This window comes from Rhinolophus sinicus, chromosome 3, assembly GCF_057876585.1.
Source record: "Rhinolophus sinicus isolate RSI-liver-muscle chromosome 3, RSI-T2T, whole genome shotgun sequence".
Lineage (NCBI taxonomy): Eukaryota > Metazoa > Chordata > Mammalia > Chiroptera > Rhinolophidae > Rhinolophus > Rhinolophus sinicus.
The window spans coordinates 60,167,501-60,182,675 of record NC_142503.1 but is presented as its reverse complement, the minus strand read 5'-3'; the positions used below and the strand labels follow the sequence as shown (position 1 = coordinate 60,182,675).

At 36.8% G+C, this 15,175-nt stretch overlaps 1 long non-coding RNA gene across 2 annotated transcripts in view; it reads right to left on the bottom strand.

Moving 5' to 3' along the window:
• Window positions 1-1,412: 1,412 nt before the first annotated feature.
• LOC109448664 (uncharacterized) overlaps window positions 1,413-15,175 on the bottom strand; it is a 96,008-nt gene continuing 82,245 nt past the window's right edge. For both annotated transcript variants that reach the window (XR_012495014.2, XR_016020690.1), the window contains one exon: window positions 1,413-4,603. This is a non-coding gene — a long non-coding RNA (uncharacterized LOC109448664). The remainder of the gene's footprint in view (window positions 4,604-15,175) is intronic.

Sequence of the window (15,175 nt, the reverse complement as noted above, 5' to 3'; positions counted from 1 at the left end):
TCTGTTCTAAAAAAAACATCTAGTGGTGTTAGGAGCAGGTGTTGACTTGGGAACGGACACAAGGGAACTTTCTGGGTGATAGGAAGTGGTCTGGGTTACACAGGAGTATACGTTAGTCAAGATCATGAAATTGCACACTTAAGACATGAGAATTGTATATAAAGTTTACCTCAAAAACTCATAAACAAATACTAAATTTTAATGCTCATTGTGTTGAAATGCTTAGAGGGTAAAGCGTACTGACTGGTGTCTGCAATTTATTTTGAAATGCATCAAGAAATATAGGCTGGGTTGATGGATGGATAGAAAGAATGGATATGTGATAATACAAATATAACAAAAAATTAAGCTTGAAAACAATCTTAATTTTAAAATGTAATAATTAATGGATAACAAGCATCCACAATTGAGTAGCCAATTAAAGGACCGATTTTCAGTTAGAATTTGAATATTCACCAGTCCTGTTTGCCCTCATCCTGATGTTTGACGGACCTGTAGCAAGTCTATAATCATAGCCCACACCTTGTATGGATACCAACATCCATTCAAGGAGCTTTACATGGCATTTTATTTGCTGTAAACATTACATTATAAGTAGGTCTCCCAAAAACTCAAGAACAACCCTAAGTCAAGGAGGGTGAACATTTACTTAACTAATGCAGAAGGAGGACAATTTTCAAATTCTGAACTTCTACGAAGTTAGGATAGCCAAAGTCCCGAGTCCTTTAGAATTAATTCCTAAAACAAAGGTCTGGCTCATAAGGGATTATGAGGATACTGAGATGACCCTATTAATCTCTTTGGGAGGGCTGAGGATTTCCCTTACAAATGCCAGCAATCCTGAGCCATTGGGAGGACAATATTAAGGTCTCCTTCAGCAGACACATCTCAACATCTGAAATGATTTTTTTTTGTTGTACTCAGCATATGATATAAAGTTCACCTATTTAAAGGATCTTCATCAAACCTTTATTTTTCTTTCTTTCATTTCACACAAATAAGGACTTCAAACTTTTCTTGACTTTGTCTTCTTTAGGATTTATTTTGTCCCAGAATTTAGAGAAAGACTGCTGTGTCACACAAAATCCAAACAATACCATATGGCACACTGAGTAAAATTACTTTGTGAATGGTCAGAATTTGCCCTTGCACATGACCTTGACCTAAATTCTTCTGTTACTCCAAGGTAGAGCAGTATAGAAATTGCTGAGTTTCTCTCTTTCCCAAGCCCAATCCCTTAATAATGTCTCATAAATCATTACAATTCTCAGAAGTCCTCTGGTAGGAAATTTAGATGAGGAAACTTTCCTAGCAAAAGGAACCCAACCCTCCAATACAGACCACAATTCAGAATTAAGTACAAAACTAAGGATTTGTCTTTATAACTCTTAAGATAAAACTCAGACAAAGATTAGAAGTAGCATTCTTTCTTTGATATTTTTGATATATGCTATTTTAGAGAATTATGTATTCTGGTTTTGAATAATTTATATCAAGGGAAAAATAAAACTAAAGATTGAAAGAATATTGAGTGGCAAATGTAACTTTCAGAGCTCAGTACTGTTGTTCTTTCAGAGATATGGCTAAAAAAAAAAAAAAAGTGAAGAAATGTCCCTGAATTCAACTAATTATTCTCCTTCTATAAAACAGTCTACTCAACAGACATGTAATAGCTCACAGAGACTTCTTTTAATGTTTGATTTATTCAAAATAATCTTTAGCCTTTGATATTTAAGAAAATGACATGGTATTGAAAGCTCCATGTAAATTATTACAGGGTCAGAGAACTTAGCTTCACACTAACCTTTCTTATCCTTGAATCAGAAAATGTTCCAAATATAAAACCTTTCACTTTTAATCCATGAATCTAAGCAAGTGAGGAGAGCTAACTGTAAATTAGTTGGATGCTGTCAGTGCTCTATTACCCATGCAATTTTGAACTCCAAATGCTAGCTTTGTGCAATGAATTTTCCAGGACCAATTTGATGGATATAAAACCTCCTTAATCAGCTTACAAGACTAATAACTCCTTCATGTGAGTATGTGTATGAGTGTGTGTATGTGTGGTGTGCAGAAGAGAAAGCATTAACAAAATAGGTTGGGGAGTATCAAATAAGTCTTCTCATCTTTTTTTACCATATTCCTTGTTTTAACTATTTAGAATTAACCAGCTCTGCAAGCAAATCTAAACTATCAAATGACATACGATTTTGCTATGACTCACTATTCAAAAAGCATTTATTGAACTCCTACTTTGTACCAGGGCCAGAAGAAACAGCTACTTAAGACATGTCTGTGGCTTTAAGAAGCTTATGATCACAGTACATGATCAGGTGGTAGAGCTAAGCAGAGGCTCTGTTGTTTATCCTCTCTGGCACTGAAATTCTTCGTAATAAAAATAAATAGAAAAACGTTTTGGCAAGACGTCTCTAAGTTCTCTTGTAGAGCTAAAACTCTGTAATCATATGAATTCATTATATTCTCAGATATGTTAGACATTTTGAAGTTGGAGGGTGAGGGAGAAGCCCAGTTTAATACAGTTGAAGTTAGTTTGCTGTACAAATATCCAGGAAATTGAAGAATAACACCAAAAAAAATCCTCTTAACAGCTTCATTCTAGCAACGTAGCCCACATTTGTTCTTCCTTAATGTCAAGTTTCAACTTCCTGATGGTTCCACTACTTTCTACTTCAGCTTCTATAATGTCTACTCAGTGACTCTGCTCCTCTTTCCTCAACCTTTGGCTTTTGCAGGTGGCAACTACGGCAACCTTATGGAGTCTGCTAATGGATTTCTTTCTGTGAGTCACTGTGCTTTTGAGCTGCTTTACCATTTGCGTGTCTCACATTTGAAAGCCTTAAGAAGATCTAATCAAGTCTAGTCTCCAACCTCCTGTATGGAGTGTCCTGTTTCCCCTGACATGCCACCCCACAGATCACTGACCAGTCTAGTGCTGCCCTCTTTTTACTCGGGCGCTAATCTTTGGTCCAGACATCTGTGTTGCTAAGCGAGAACTCCCCTGTGCCAGGGCAAGGAACCACCTGTGCCTGTGTCGTTCAGAAACTGGATAGGCATCAGAACAATCACCAAACATACCTGGGGCACCACACATTTTCTCAGACTGCACCTAGACTATCATTAATTTAAATTTCATCTGGTATATACATAAGGATGAAATTCAGAAAATTTGACTGAGCCACCCCTATAGCAATGGCAAAATAAGGAAGTCCTAATTGCTTTACTAAGAACACTACCTCAAAAATTTAACACTTAAAAGCAGAAATTAAAAGGAATTAAATTTAAAAACTCACATATTGCCTTTTCAAATTATAAGCTCAAATGTATTAACATAATAAAAATATAGATCTAGTTTCTAATGAAAAATCTAAATGTTAAAAAAAAATCTAGCCGTAAAGATCAGAAACATTTATCAGAGGAGCTTATGTTTCTGATAAATATTTAAGTGTGTAAGGCAGAACCACTGAGAACAATAAATACTTTATAGCTGGTACTTTGTCAAAACTATAAGTGGCTCTGCCTTAGAATTTTACATCATCACTGAATTTACAGTCATTTGATAAGTGGAACAGGGCAAGAATTACTTCTTTCTAAATCTAAACCAGGTAATAAATCTACCATCAGGATTCTTCTTATTGTCTGTTATCATCTGATGACAATGCCTTTTACCTTCATTGTCTTGGCAGAAATATGCTATGTAAAACTATAATGTCATATCACTCACTTTGATTTAACACTATCCAGCCCAGACCATTTTAATCAATCAAAATTGTCGCTTTTTAGTGTAATGATTTTGTGGTGAATTCCCTGTGTTTAATATGATATATGCTCCTATCTACCCGCTGATTTACTATTCTCTTCCCAAGTCTAACAGCTCAGGAGGCTGTTCTTGCTTTTGGACATCTTTGGAATTAGCAAACAAGAATAATTTGTGGTAATAAAATGCTAATTTCTATGACACAAGGCTGAAAAGATATCTTAAGTGATAGTAGCTGCAGCTACTTTGAAGTGGAAATAAAAGATGGTTTTGTGAATTAAAACCACAGTAGTCCTAGAGCTCCTCCCTCTGTATCCAAAAACGATCAAGGCATCTATAATACTATAACCAAGGACCTCAGTATATGATTTTTCCTTCAATAGTATCAAGAACAAATCAGAAACACATGAAGTATTCCCCTTTATCAAATTCAGATATACATTGTGCAATTTCTTTGTTTTAAAAACAAATTTCAAGAAATTTAAAGTGATTCCTTAAGGAATAATGAAAAATCTTTTCTACTAGAGATAAGGTTAAAAAAAAAAAAATAAATCAACCCCAGTTCCCATTTCTCAATGATACGCATTTAGGATTGGCTACAATGCAGTAACAACCACCCACAAAATCTCAGTGGTCAAACACTATAATTTCTTGCCCATGCTGTGTACCCCAAACAGGTCCACAGACAGTGATTTAGGGATTCAATGATTCAGGGACTCAAGCTACATATTCCACATAGGTCACCAGCGAGTCACTGAGGGAGCTCAGTTTATGGAGGTTCTATTGTCTTGTAGCTGCACCATCTGGAATATGCAGCCTCCTGAGACACTGTGGAAGGGAAAGAGAGAGTTCCCTAGTCAGTGATTACATGAGTAAATGACATGACTCTTGTGCTCATAGCCCATTGGCCAGAACTAGTTACATGGCTTTTCCCCACTGCAAGGTTGGGAGAAAACATTATCCTCCTATGCACCTGGAAGGAGAAAATAGTATATGGGCGAGTTCAAGAAGTCTCAACTTACATGTTTCTAAAGAATACAATTTCCAAATTTATTACAGGCAACTCTCCACAGACTCTTGAAAATCATGTATTTGCTCTGAAATCTATCATCTTACACATACATGTAGAGAGAAAATTACCTATGTGACACAAGATAAATTAACAATTGGTTCCATTATTCAAGGTATCATATATATTTAAACGAGAGGAAAACAAATAGCTTGCCTATAGTTTAGGCTAATAAAAGCATTTAAAATTTTTCTAAATCTTGTTCCACTTGGCAAAGTAATAAAAATAATTAAAAATAATTTTTTTCATTTTGATATCCAGTTATCCCAATTCTGGCTTATTGGAGCATAAACACAGTTTTAAGCACAAAAATATGAATAAGAAATCTAAGATTTCAATATTTTTAATTTAACCTTAGTAGAATGAGTTTCTTGCAAACTTGTTAAAGTTGATTCCTTCCTCACTGTTACTGTTCCCACTGACAAGGCCAGATACTGTCACTGCAGTTCTTAGTGGGCTGAATCAAGAGCTTCTGGGTTGAGCTGGTTCCCCTAGTCCCCTCCCTATGCTGAGGAGAAGAGGATTATGAGAGTTTATTCATTCATTCAACAAATATTTGTTGAGTACCTACTATGCACCAGGCCATCTGCCATACTCTGAGAATGTAGCAATAACTGAAAAAAACAACCCCCCCCAAAAAAAAAAATTCTTCTCTCCTGGACCTTACATAATAGTGAAAAAGGAGGACAAACAAAATTAAGGGGAGCCTTAGAATAAACAGACAAATGAGGAGGATAATTCCATGTAATGATGAATATAACAAAGAAAATAAAATCAAATAAAAGGATAGGGAGAGGAGTGGAATTTGGAGCTACTTTGGAGTAGATGGCCAGGAAAGGTCTCTGAGGATGTGACATTTGAGCTGAGAGCAGAAGGGTATGAAGAAGCCGGGGCAGAGAACTTTGGTTTGAAGGAAACTCAAAGTCTTTAGACAGGAAAAAAGCTTGCCATTAGATAGGAAAAACTCCAGAGCCACAAGAGTAGGGAATAAGGAAAACTAGTAGATAGACCAAGTCGAAACAGGATTAGGGAAAAATAAGAAAACAGGTAATGGCAACTCAAGGTAATTCAAGTCCCCAGATTTCCAAACCATTAATATGGTATGGAACAGAAAATTTCATGTGGTGATTAATAGTTTATACCAAGCAAGTTCAGTAGGACTGCTAGGCCTGAGAGTGTAAAAACTCATCCTCCAATTCTAAAGAACATTCTAGAAAAGATTTAGGGAGTTAAAATTATTGACTGGCTAGTATAAATTTGGAGGCTGTGAAGGTGGTTGGGGTAAGGAAAGAAATAAAGAGATTGAGTCTGTCTTAAGAAATCTACAACTGAATAGAAAAAGCAGAGGATACAAGACTTGGGAGTGAATCAAGGACCTTTGAAAACAAAACGTAATTAAGTGCAAGTTAACATGAAACAAATTATATCTCAAGTGCAGAGGAGTCAGAAACAAGTTAATTACTCAAGAAAGGAGAGAGTGAATTTTATTTAGAGTTTTGAAGTAGAGGCCAGATGAAAGATTTCCTTGTGGAAGGCTAAGAAAATGTCAAAGCAAGGTACCCCATGTGAAGGAAAAGAAGTGTGCCAGGTGTGAAAATGTTTATTGTTTTGGTAATCTCTTGCTGTGTAACAAACCATCATAAAATCTAATGGCTTAAGGCAATTCATTACCATCTGTCATGGTTCTGTGGATTGACTGTTCTGCTGGGTGGCACTTACTGGGGTCTCTCATGCAATGGGAGTAAGACAATGGCTGAGGATCAATTGGGCTGCTCATCGAAGATGGCAATGATGCTGGCTCTTGGAGGGAGCTCAGTTAGAGATTCAACTGCAGTGCCTACAAGTTGCATCTCTGTGTTGCTTGAACTTCTACCAGCAACAGCAACTCCTAGTTTCCAAGAGGAAATGTCTCATAAGTAAGCATTACAAAAGAACAAGGCAGAAGCTGTAAAGCTTCTTATCACCTAGCCTCCATGCCCCATAACATCACTTTCACCACATTAATTAATCAAGCAAGTCACTAAGGTCAGCCAATAGTCAACAGGAAGAAAATTAAACTCCATCCCTTGGCATGAATAGGAGCTGTGTATATAAAGAGGAACAGAATCCGTAAGAGTAATCTTCTCTATCTACTACCGTCCAGCCTTTAGCCACCAAAATTCACGCCCCTCCGACTCACTCTCTCAAGACTCCCAACATTTGCATCCCACTCAGCCTCAGGCTCAGGCTTGAGGTCCAATATTTTGTCATTTAAATTAGGTCCAGGTACCTAATGCTGTTTCCTCAGGTTTAGTTTTTTGGTTTTAGTTCAAGTTTTTAATTTTTCATTTACAGTTGCCATTCAATATCATTTTATATTAGGTTAACATGTACTGCATAGTGGTTAGACATTCACATAATTTACAAAGTGATCCCCCCTAATAAGTCTCGTACCCACCTGGCACTATACATAGTTATTACAATATTTTGACTATATTCTCCATGGTGTACTTTACCCCCCCATGACTATTTTGTAACTACCAATTTGTACTGCTTAATTCCTTCACCTTTTTCATCCAGTTCCCAATCCCCATCTCATCTGACAACAGTTTATTCTCTGTATCTATGAGTCTGTTTGTTTTGTTTGTTCATTTATTTTGTTCTTAATTCCACATATAAGTGAAATCATATTTCACTTAATCGTATTTGTCTTTCTCTGACTTATTTCACTTAGCATAATACTCTCTAGGTACATCCATACTGTGGCACATGGCAAGATTTCATTCTTTTTTATGAACAAGTAATAATAAATTGCATATATGTACCACATCTTCTTTATCCAGTTATCTATCAATGGACACTTAGATTGCTTCCATATCTTGGCTACCATAAATGATGCTGCAATGAACATAAAGATGCATATGTCTTTTTCAATTAGTGTTTTGGACTTCTTTGAATAGATACCCAGAAATGGAATTGCTGGGTCATAAGGTAGTTCTGTTTTCAATTTTTTCAGAAACCTCTATACTGTTTTTCATAGTGGCTGCACCAATTTGAGATCCCACCAATATTACACAAGAGTTCTTTTTTCTCCACACTTGTTATTTCTTGATTTACTGATGATTGCCATTCTGACAGGTATGAAGTGGTATCTCGCTGTGGATTTAATTTGCATTTCTCTGATGATTAATAATGTTGATCATCTTTTCATATGTTTATTGGACTTCAGTATATCCTCTTTGGAGAAATGTCTATTCAGGTCTTCTGCCCATTTTTTTTTTAAGTTAGATTGTTAATTTTTTTGGTGTTAAGTTGTATGAGTTCTTTATAAATTTTGATTGTTAACCCCTTATCAGATGTAGCATTGGCAAATATCTTCACTCATTCAGTAGGTTTTTCCGTTTTGTTAATGCTTTCCTTGGTGTGCAAAATCTTTTTAGTTTGATGTAGTTCCATTTGTTTATTTCTTTTCCCTTGCCTGCGGAGACACAGCAGAAAAAAATATTACTAAGAGCAGTATCAGATAGTTTATTTCCTATGTTTTCTTCTAGGAGTTTTATGATTTCAAGTCTTACATTTAAGTCTTCCATTTTGAGTGTATTCTTTTGCATGGTCTAGTTTATCTGGTCTAGTTTCATTTTTTGTATGAGTCTGTCCAGTTTTCCCAACACCACTTATTGAACATATTGTCTTTACCCCAATGTATACTCTTGTCTCCTTTGCCATAGATTAATTGACCATATAGGCGTGGGTGTATTTCTCGGCTCTCTATTCTGTTCCATTGATCTATGTGTCTGTTTTAATGCCAGTACCATGCTGTTTTGATTACTGTAGCCTTGTATTTTGATATCAGGTAAGGTGATACCTCCAACTTTGTTCTTTTTTTCCAAGAATGCTGTGGCTATTTGGGGACTTTGGTGGTTCCATATAAATTTTAGGATTATTTGTTCTAGGTCTGTGAAAAATGTCATTGGTATTTTGATAGGGATTTCATTGAATCTATAGATTGCTTTGGGTAGTATGGACTTTTTAACGATTTTAATTCTTCCTATCCATAAGGGTGGAATATGCTTCCACCTATTTGTGTCTTTTTCAATTTCTTTCTTCAATGTTTTATAATTGTCCAAATGCAGGCCTTTTAACTCCTTGGTTAAATTTACTTCGTTTTTTTGTTTGTTTGTTTGTTTGATGCAGTTGTAAATAAAATTGTTTTCTTAATTTTTCTTTTTGATAGTTTGATATTGGTGTATAAAAATGCAACTGAGTTCTGAATATTAATTTTGTAACCTGTACATTACTGAATTAATTTATCAGTTCTAATAGGTTTTTTTTGTTTTTGTTTTTTGGGTTTTTTTGGTGGAATCTTTAGGGTTCTCTCTATATATAGTAGCATGTCATCCGCAAATAATGGGTTTTACTTCTTTCTTTCGAATTTGGACGCCTTTATTTCTTTTTCATGTCTGATTGCTTCCAATACCATGGACTTCCAATACTATGTTGAATAAAAGTGGTGAATGCACATCATTGTCTGTTCCTGATCTTAAGAAAAATGCTTTTTGCTAAAATAAACGAATGGGACTATATGAAACTTAAAAGCTTCTGCACAGCAAAAGAAACCATTGACAAAATAAAGAGGCCACCAACTGAATGGGAGAAGATTTTTGCAAACAGTGCCTCCGATAAGGGGCTAGTATCCAGAATATACAAGGAACTCATGCAACTCAACAACAACAAAACAAACAACCCAATTGAAAAATGGGCAGAGGACCTGAAGAGACATTTCTCCAAAGAGGACATACAAATGGCAAATAGACATATGAAAAAATGCTCAACATCACTAATCATCAGAGAAATGCAAATCAAAACCACAATGAGATACCACCTCACCCCAGTCAGAATGGCTATCATCAACAAGACAAATAGTAACAAATGTTGGAGAGGCTGTGGAGAAAAAGGAACCCTCATACACTGTTGGTGGGAATGCAGACTGGTGCAGCCGTTATGGAAGGCAGTGTGGAGGTTCCTCAAAAAATTATGACTAGAATTGCCATATGACCCAGCAATCCCTCTCCTGGGTATCTACCCAAAAAATTTGAAAACATTTAGAGATAAAGACACGTGTGCTCCAATGTTCATTGCAGCTTTGTTTACAGTGGCCAAGACATGGAAACAACCAAAATGTCCTTCGATAGATGAATGGATAAAGAAGTTGTGGTATATATACACAATGGAATACTATTCGGCGGTAAGAAAAGATGATATAGGAACATTTGTGACAACATGGATGGATCTTGAGAGAGTAATACTGAGCGAAACAAGTCAGACAGAAAACGCAGAGAACCATGTGATTTCACTGGTATGTGGTATATAAACCAAAAACAACAAAAGAACAAGACAAACAAATGAGAAACAGAAACTCATAGACACAGATAATAGTTTAGTGGTTGCCAGAGGGTAAGGGGGGTGGGCGGTGGGGGGTGGGAGATGAGGGTAAGGGGGATCGAATATATGGTGATGGAAGGAGAACTGACTCTGGGTGATGAACACACAATAGGATTTATAGATGATGTAATACAGAATTGTACACCTGAAATCTATGTAATTTTACTAACAATTGTCATCCCAATAAATTTAATAAAAAATAAAAATAAAAAAATGCTGTTAGCTTTTCACCATTAAGTATGATGTTAGCCATGGGTGTGTCATGTATGGCCTTTATTATGTTGAGGTATGTCCCCTCTATCCCCATTTTGCTGAGGTTTTATCATAAATAGATGCTGGATTTTGTCAAGTGCTTTTTCTGCATCTATTGATACAATCCTACATTTTATCCTACATTTTCTTTATGGGGTGTATCATGTTAATTGATTTGCATATATTAAACCAAATTTGCATCCTAGGAATACATCCTACTTGATCTTTTTAATGTATTGCTGAATTCGATTTGTTAATATTTTGTTGAGGATTTTTGCATCTATGGTCATCAGGGATATTGGCCTACAATTTTATTTTTTTGAAATGTCTTTGTCTGGTTTTGGATTCAGGGTAATGGTGCCCTCGTAGAATGAGCTTAGGAATCTTCCATCCCCTTGAAGTTTTTAGAATAGTTTGAGAAGGACAGGCATTAATTCTTCTTTAACTGTTTGGTAAAATTCACCTGTGAAGCCACCCAGTCCAGCACTTTTGTTTGTTGGGAGTTTTTTGATTACTGATTCAATTTCGTTAGTAGTAATCGGTCTGTTCAGATTTTCTGTTTCTTCTTGATTCATCTTGGAAGATTGTATGTTTCTACAAATTTATCCATTTCTTTCAGATTTTCCAGTTTGTTGGCACATAATTGTAATATTTTCTTATACTGGTTTGTATTTCTGTGGTGTCAGTTGTCACTTCTCCTCTTTCATTTCTGATTTTATTTGGGTCATCTCACTTCTTTTCATGTGAGTCTGGTTAAAGGTTTATCAATTTTGTTTATCTTTTCAAGAACAAGCTCTTGGTTTCATGGATCTCTTGTATTATTTTTCTTTAGACTCTATTTCATTTATTTCTACTCTGATATTTGCTATTCCCTTCCCTCACTTTGAGCTTTGTTTCTGGTTCTTTTTAGTTCCTTTAGGTATAAGGTTTGATTGTTTATTTGAGATTTCTCTTGTTTCTTAAGGTAGGCCTATATTGCTATGAATTTCCCTCTTAGGGTTGCTTTCGCTGTGTCCCATAAATTTGGAGTCATTGTGCTTCATTGTCATATGTCTCAAGGTATCTTTTGATTTCTTCCTTGATCTCATTATTAACTCATTCGTTGCTTAGTAGCATATTATTCAATATCCATGTGTTAGTGGGTTTTTCAGTTGTTTTCTTGAAATTGATTTCTAGCTTCATACCATTGTGGTTAGAGAAGACACTTGACATAATTTCAATTTTATTACATTTATTGAGACTTGTTTTGTGGACTAACATGTGATCTATCTTGGAAAATGTTCCATGTGCACTTAAAAAGAATATGTATCCTGCTGCTTTGGGGTGAAATGCTCTAAAAATATCAATTAAATCCTTCTTGTCTAGTGTGTCTTTTAAGGCCACTGTTTCTTTATTGATTTTCTGTCTGGAAGATCTATCTATTGATGTCAATTGTATGTTAAAATCCCTTATTAGGACTGTATTACTGTTGAGCTCTCCCTTTAGGTAAGTCAATATTTGTTTCATATATTTAGGTGCTCCTGTTTGTTTGCATAAATATTTACAAGGGTTATATCCTCTTGTTGCATTGATCCCTTTATCATTATGAAATATCCCTCTTTGTTTCTTATTATAGCCTTTGTTTTAAAGTCTATTTTGTCTAATAAAAGTATTGTTACCCCAGCTTTTTTTTTCATTTCCGTTTGCAGGAAACATCTTTTCCATCACTTTAGCTTCAATCTATTTGTGTCTATCGATCTAAAGTGTGTCTCTTGTAAAGACAGCATATGTATAGGTCTTATTTTCTTATCCATTCAGCTACCGTATTTCTTTTGATGGGAGCATTTAATTCATTACATTTAAAGTGATTATTGATAAGTACATAGTAACTGCCATGTATTATTCATCTTTAGGTTCTTTTTTTACCTTCTTCTTCTTAAAGAAGTCCCTTTAACATTTCTTATGATACTGGTTTGGTGGTGATAAAATCCTGTAACTTTTTCTTCTCTGGGAAGCTCTTTATTTCACCTTCAATTTTAAATGATAACCTTGCTGGGTAGGGTAGTCTTGATTGTAGGTCTTGCTTTTCATCACTTTTGACTATTTTGTGGCAATCTTTTCATGCCTGCAAAGTTGCTGTTGAGAAATCAACTGACAGTCTTATGAGAGCTCCCTTATAGGTGACTAACTGCTTTTATCTTGCTACTTTTAAGATTCTCTCTTTGTCTTTAACCTTTGTCATTTTAATTATGATGTGTCTTGGTATTGACCTCTTTGGGTTCTTCTTCTTTGGGACTCGCTGCACTTCCTGGACTGGTATGTCTATTTCTTCTGTCAGGTTAGGGAAGTTTTCAGTAATATTGCTTCAAATACGTTTTCAATCCCTTTCTTTCTCTCTTCTCCTTCTGGTACCCCTACGATGCAAATGTTGCTACATTTGATGTTGTCCCAGAGGTCTCTTAAATTGTCCTGGTTTTTGTTTTGTTTTGTTTTGTTTTTTATTACTATTCTCTTTCCTTTTTGCTGTTCTATTGGGTGTGTTCTGACATCTTGTCTTCCAAATTGCTAATTCAATCCATTGCTTCATCTAACCTGCTGTTGATTTCTTCTAATGTATTCTTAATTTCAGTCATTGTATTCTTCATTTCTGACTGGCTCTTTTTATAGTTCCTATGTCCTTCTTTATGTTTATTATCTCTTTTTGAAATTCTCACTAATTTCTTTGAGCATCCTTATAACCAGTGTTTTGAACACTGTATCTAGTATGATTGCTTGCCTCCATTTATTTTTCTGGAATTTTCTCCTGTTCTTTCATTTGGGACATGTTTGTCTCTTCATTTTGGCTGCCTCCATGTGTTTGTTTCTATGTATTAGGTAGATCTGCTATGTCTCCCAGTCTTGGCAATGTGGCCTTATGCAGTAGGTATCCTGTAGGGCCCAGTTGAGGAGTCTCTTTGACCACATGAGCTAGGTGCTCCAGGAGTGCCCCTTGTGTGAATTGTGTGTTCCCTCCTATTTTACTTCAGTCTTTATTGCTGTTGGCACATCAGTGGGTAGAACTAACCCTCAGGCTGACTAGCTGTGAGGACTGGCCACAACTGCAGCATATAAGCTGCGGTGCATGGGCTGAACCCACAGAGCAGTATTTGCCCCAGTGGTCTCTGGTACCTACCTTTGGCTGTACCTATTGATGGTGCTTGGTTGTGGTCTGAAGCCTGCCACTGGGTGTGTTGGTTCTGGGGCCTCTTGGGAGGGGCTCTGATGCAGGCCAAGGTCAGCAGCTGCCTGTGACCAGCCTGAGGCTACCTGGTAAGAGCTACTAAGTGATCCACAACTGGTAGCTGCCTATGCTGGACCTATAGGCACGTGGGAGAGGCCACATTGAAAACTTAGGCTGGCTGCCACCTGTACCAGTCCTGGGCCAGCTCAGCAAAAGGCAAAGCTCACCCCAAGGCCTGCCACTACCTATCAGCTGCCTGTAAGGCTCAGCTGCTGAAGGAGCATCGGTGGTACACGAGTTAGGTGAGGCAGAGTCTCGGGGAATCACCAGGCTGGGGCGAGTGGTGTTTACAAAGTTAATGCAGATTCAGATTTGGTGTCTGTGCTGAGCCTGGGGCGACTCAGCATAAAGCAGAGTTCACACCCAGTCCAGCTGCCACCCGCCTGGGGCATGTAGACCTTTGGGAGTTTTTTTAAGAAAGACTGCATCACAGGCCAAGGGTGGCTGCCTGCCACAGAAAGAGCCTCTGGTGCTGCATGAGTTGGGTGGGGCAGGGTCTCATGGAGTCATCAGAGTGGAGCCAATGGAGTTCACCAGACTAATACAGACTGAGATTTGGCTGTATTGGAAGAGGGCTCAACACAGGAACAATCGTGCCTGTCCCTCCAGCCTTTACCCTGCAGCCACAAAACTCACTGTCTCCTTGTATGTCTCTGGTGCTTCCCAAGCCATTGTCACCAGGTCCTTGTATGGCATAGTCCTGTTTCCTGAGAATGATTCACTGGAGCTTTTGGCTGCTACTTCTGGGATTTTGGTTCTGCCCTTCTTTCCCCATGAGCAAAGTCATCCTTGTAACTAAGCAGATTTTTTTAGCTTGCTTTCTGTATAGGCTAGGAGAACAAAAACTTCTCTTCATTTTGTACTATCTCATCCCTTTCATTCCAAGTTTCTATAATTCCTTTCAAAGTTTTGTGGGCTTCCTGTGTGTCTAATCATAATCCACTCCATTCAACAAAAGTCACACCCCAATTTCTTTCCCCCAAAAAAAATTATATATATTTGGCCTAAGCATCCCATGGGACAATGACCTTAAGATATTTAGAAGCTTTCTTTGTCTAGTTGAAAATATCAAACAGTCACACTCTCAAGAGTCTTCAGGGGCTCTATTTTTAGCAGAAAGGGCATACCAGAATATTCTTAGAAGTCCTATTAAGCGCACTCTTAAATTGTTTTCAAGTTACAACAAAAGGTCTTAGAGGCAGACTCTCGAGATCTTTATTTGTGCCATCCTGGATTTGATCTTTGCTCTGACTTGGGGAATCGTTTGTTAGGAGACTGAAGAGAAACTATTTTTTTTTAACACGAAAGTCCTGACTTCTTTATATTTCCTCTAATTTTGCTTAAAACTATTCCTTAAATTTCTCTAAATTCTATTCAAAACAGTTGCTTCTTGAGTTCA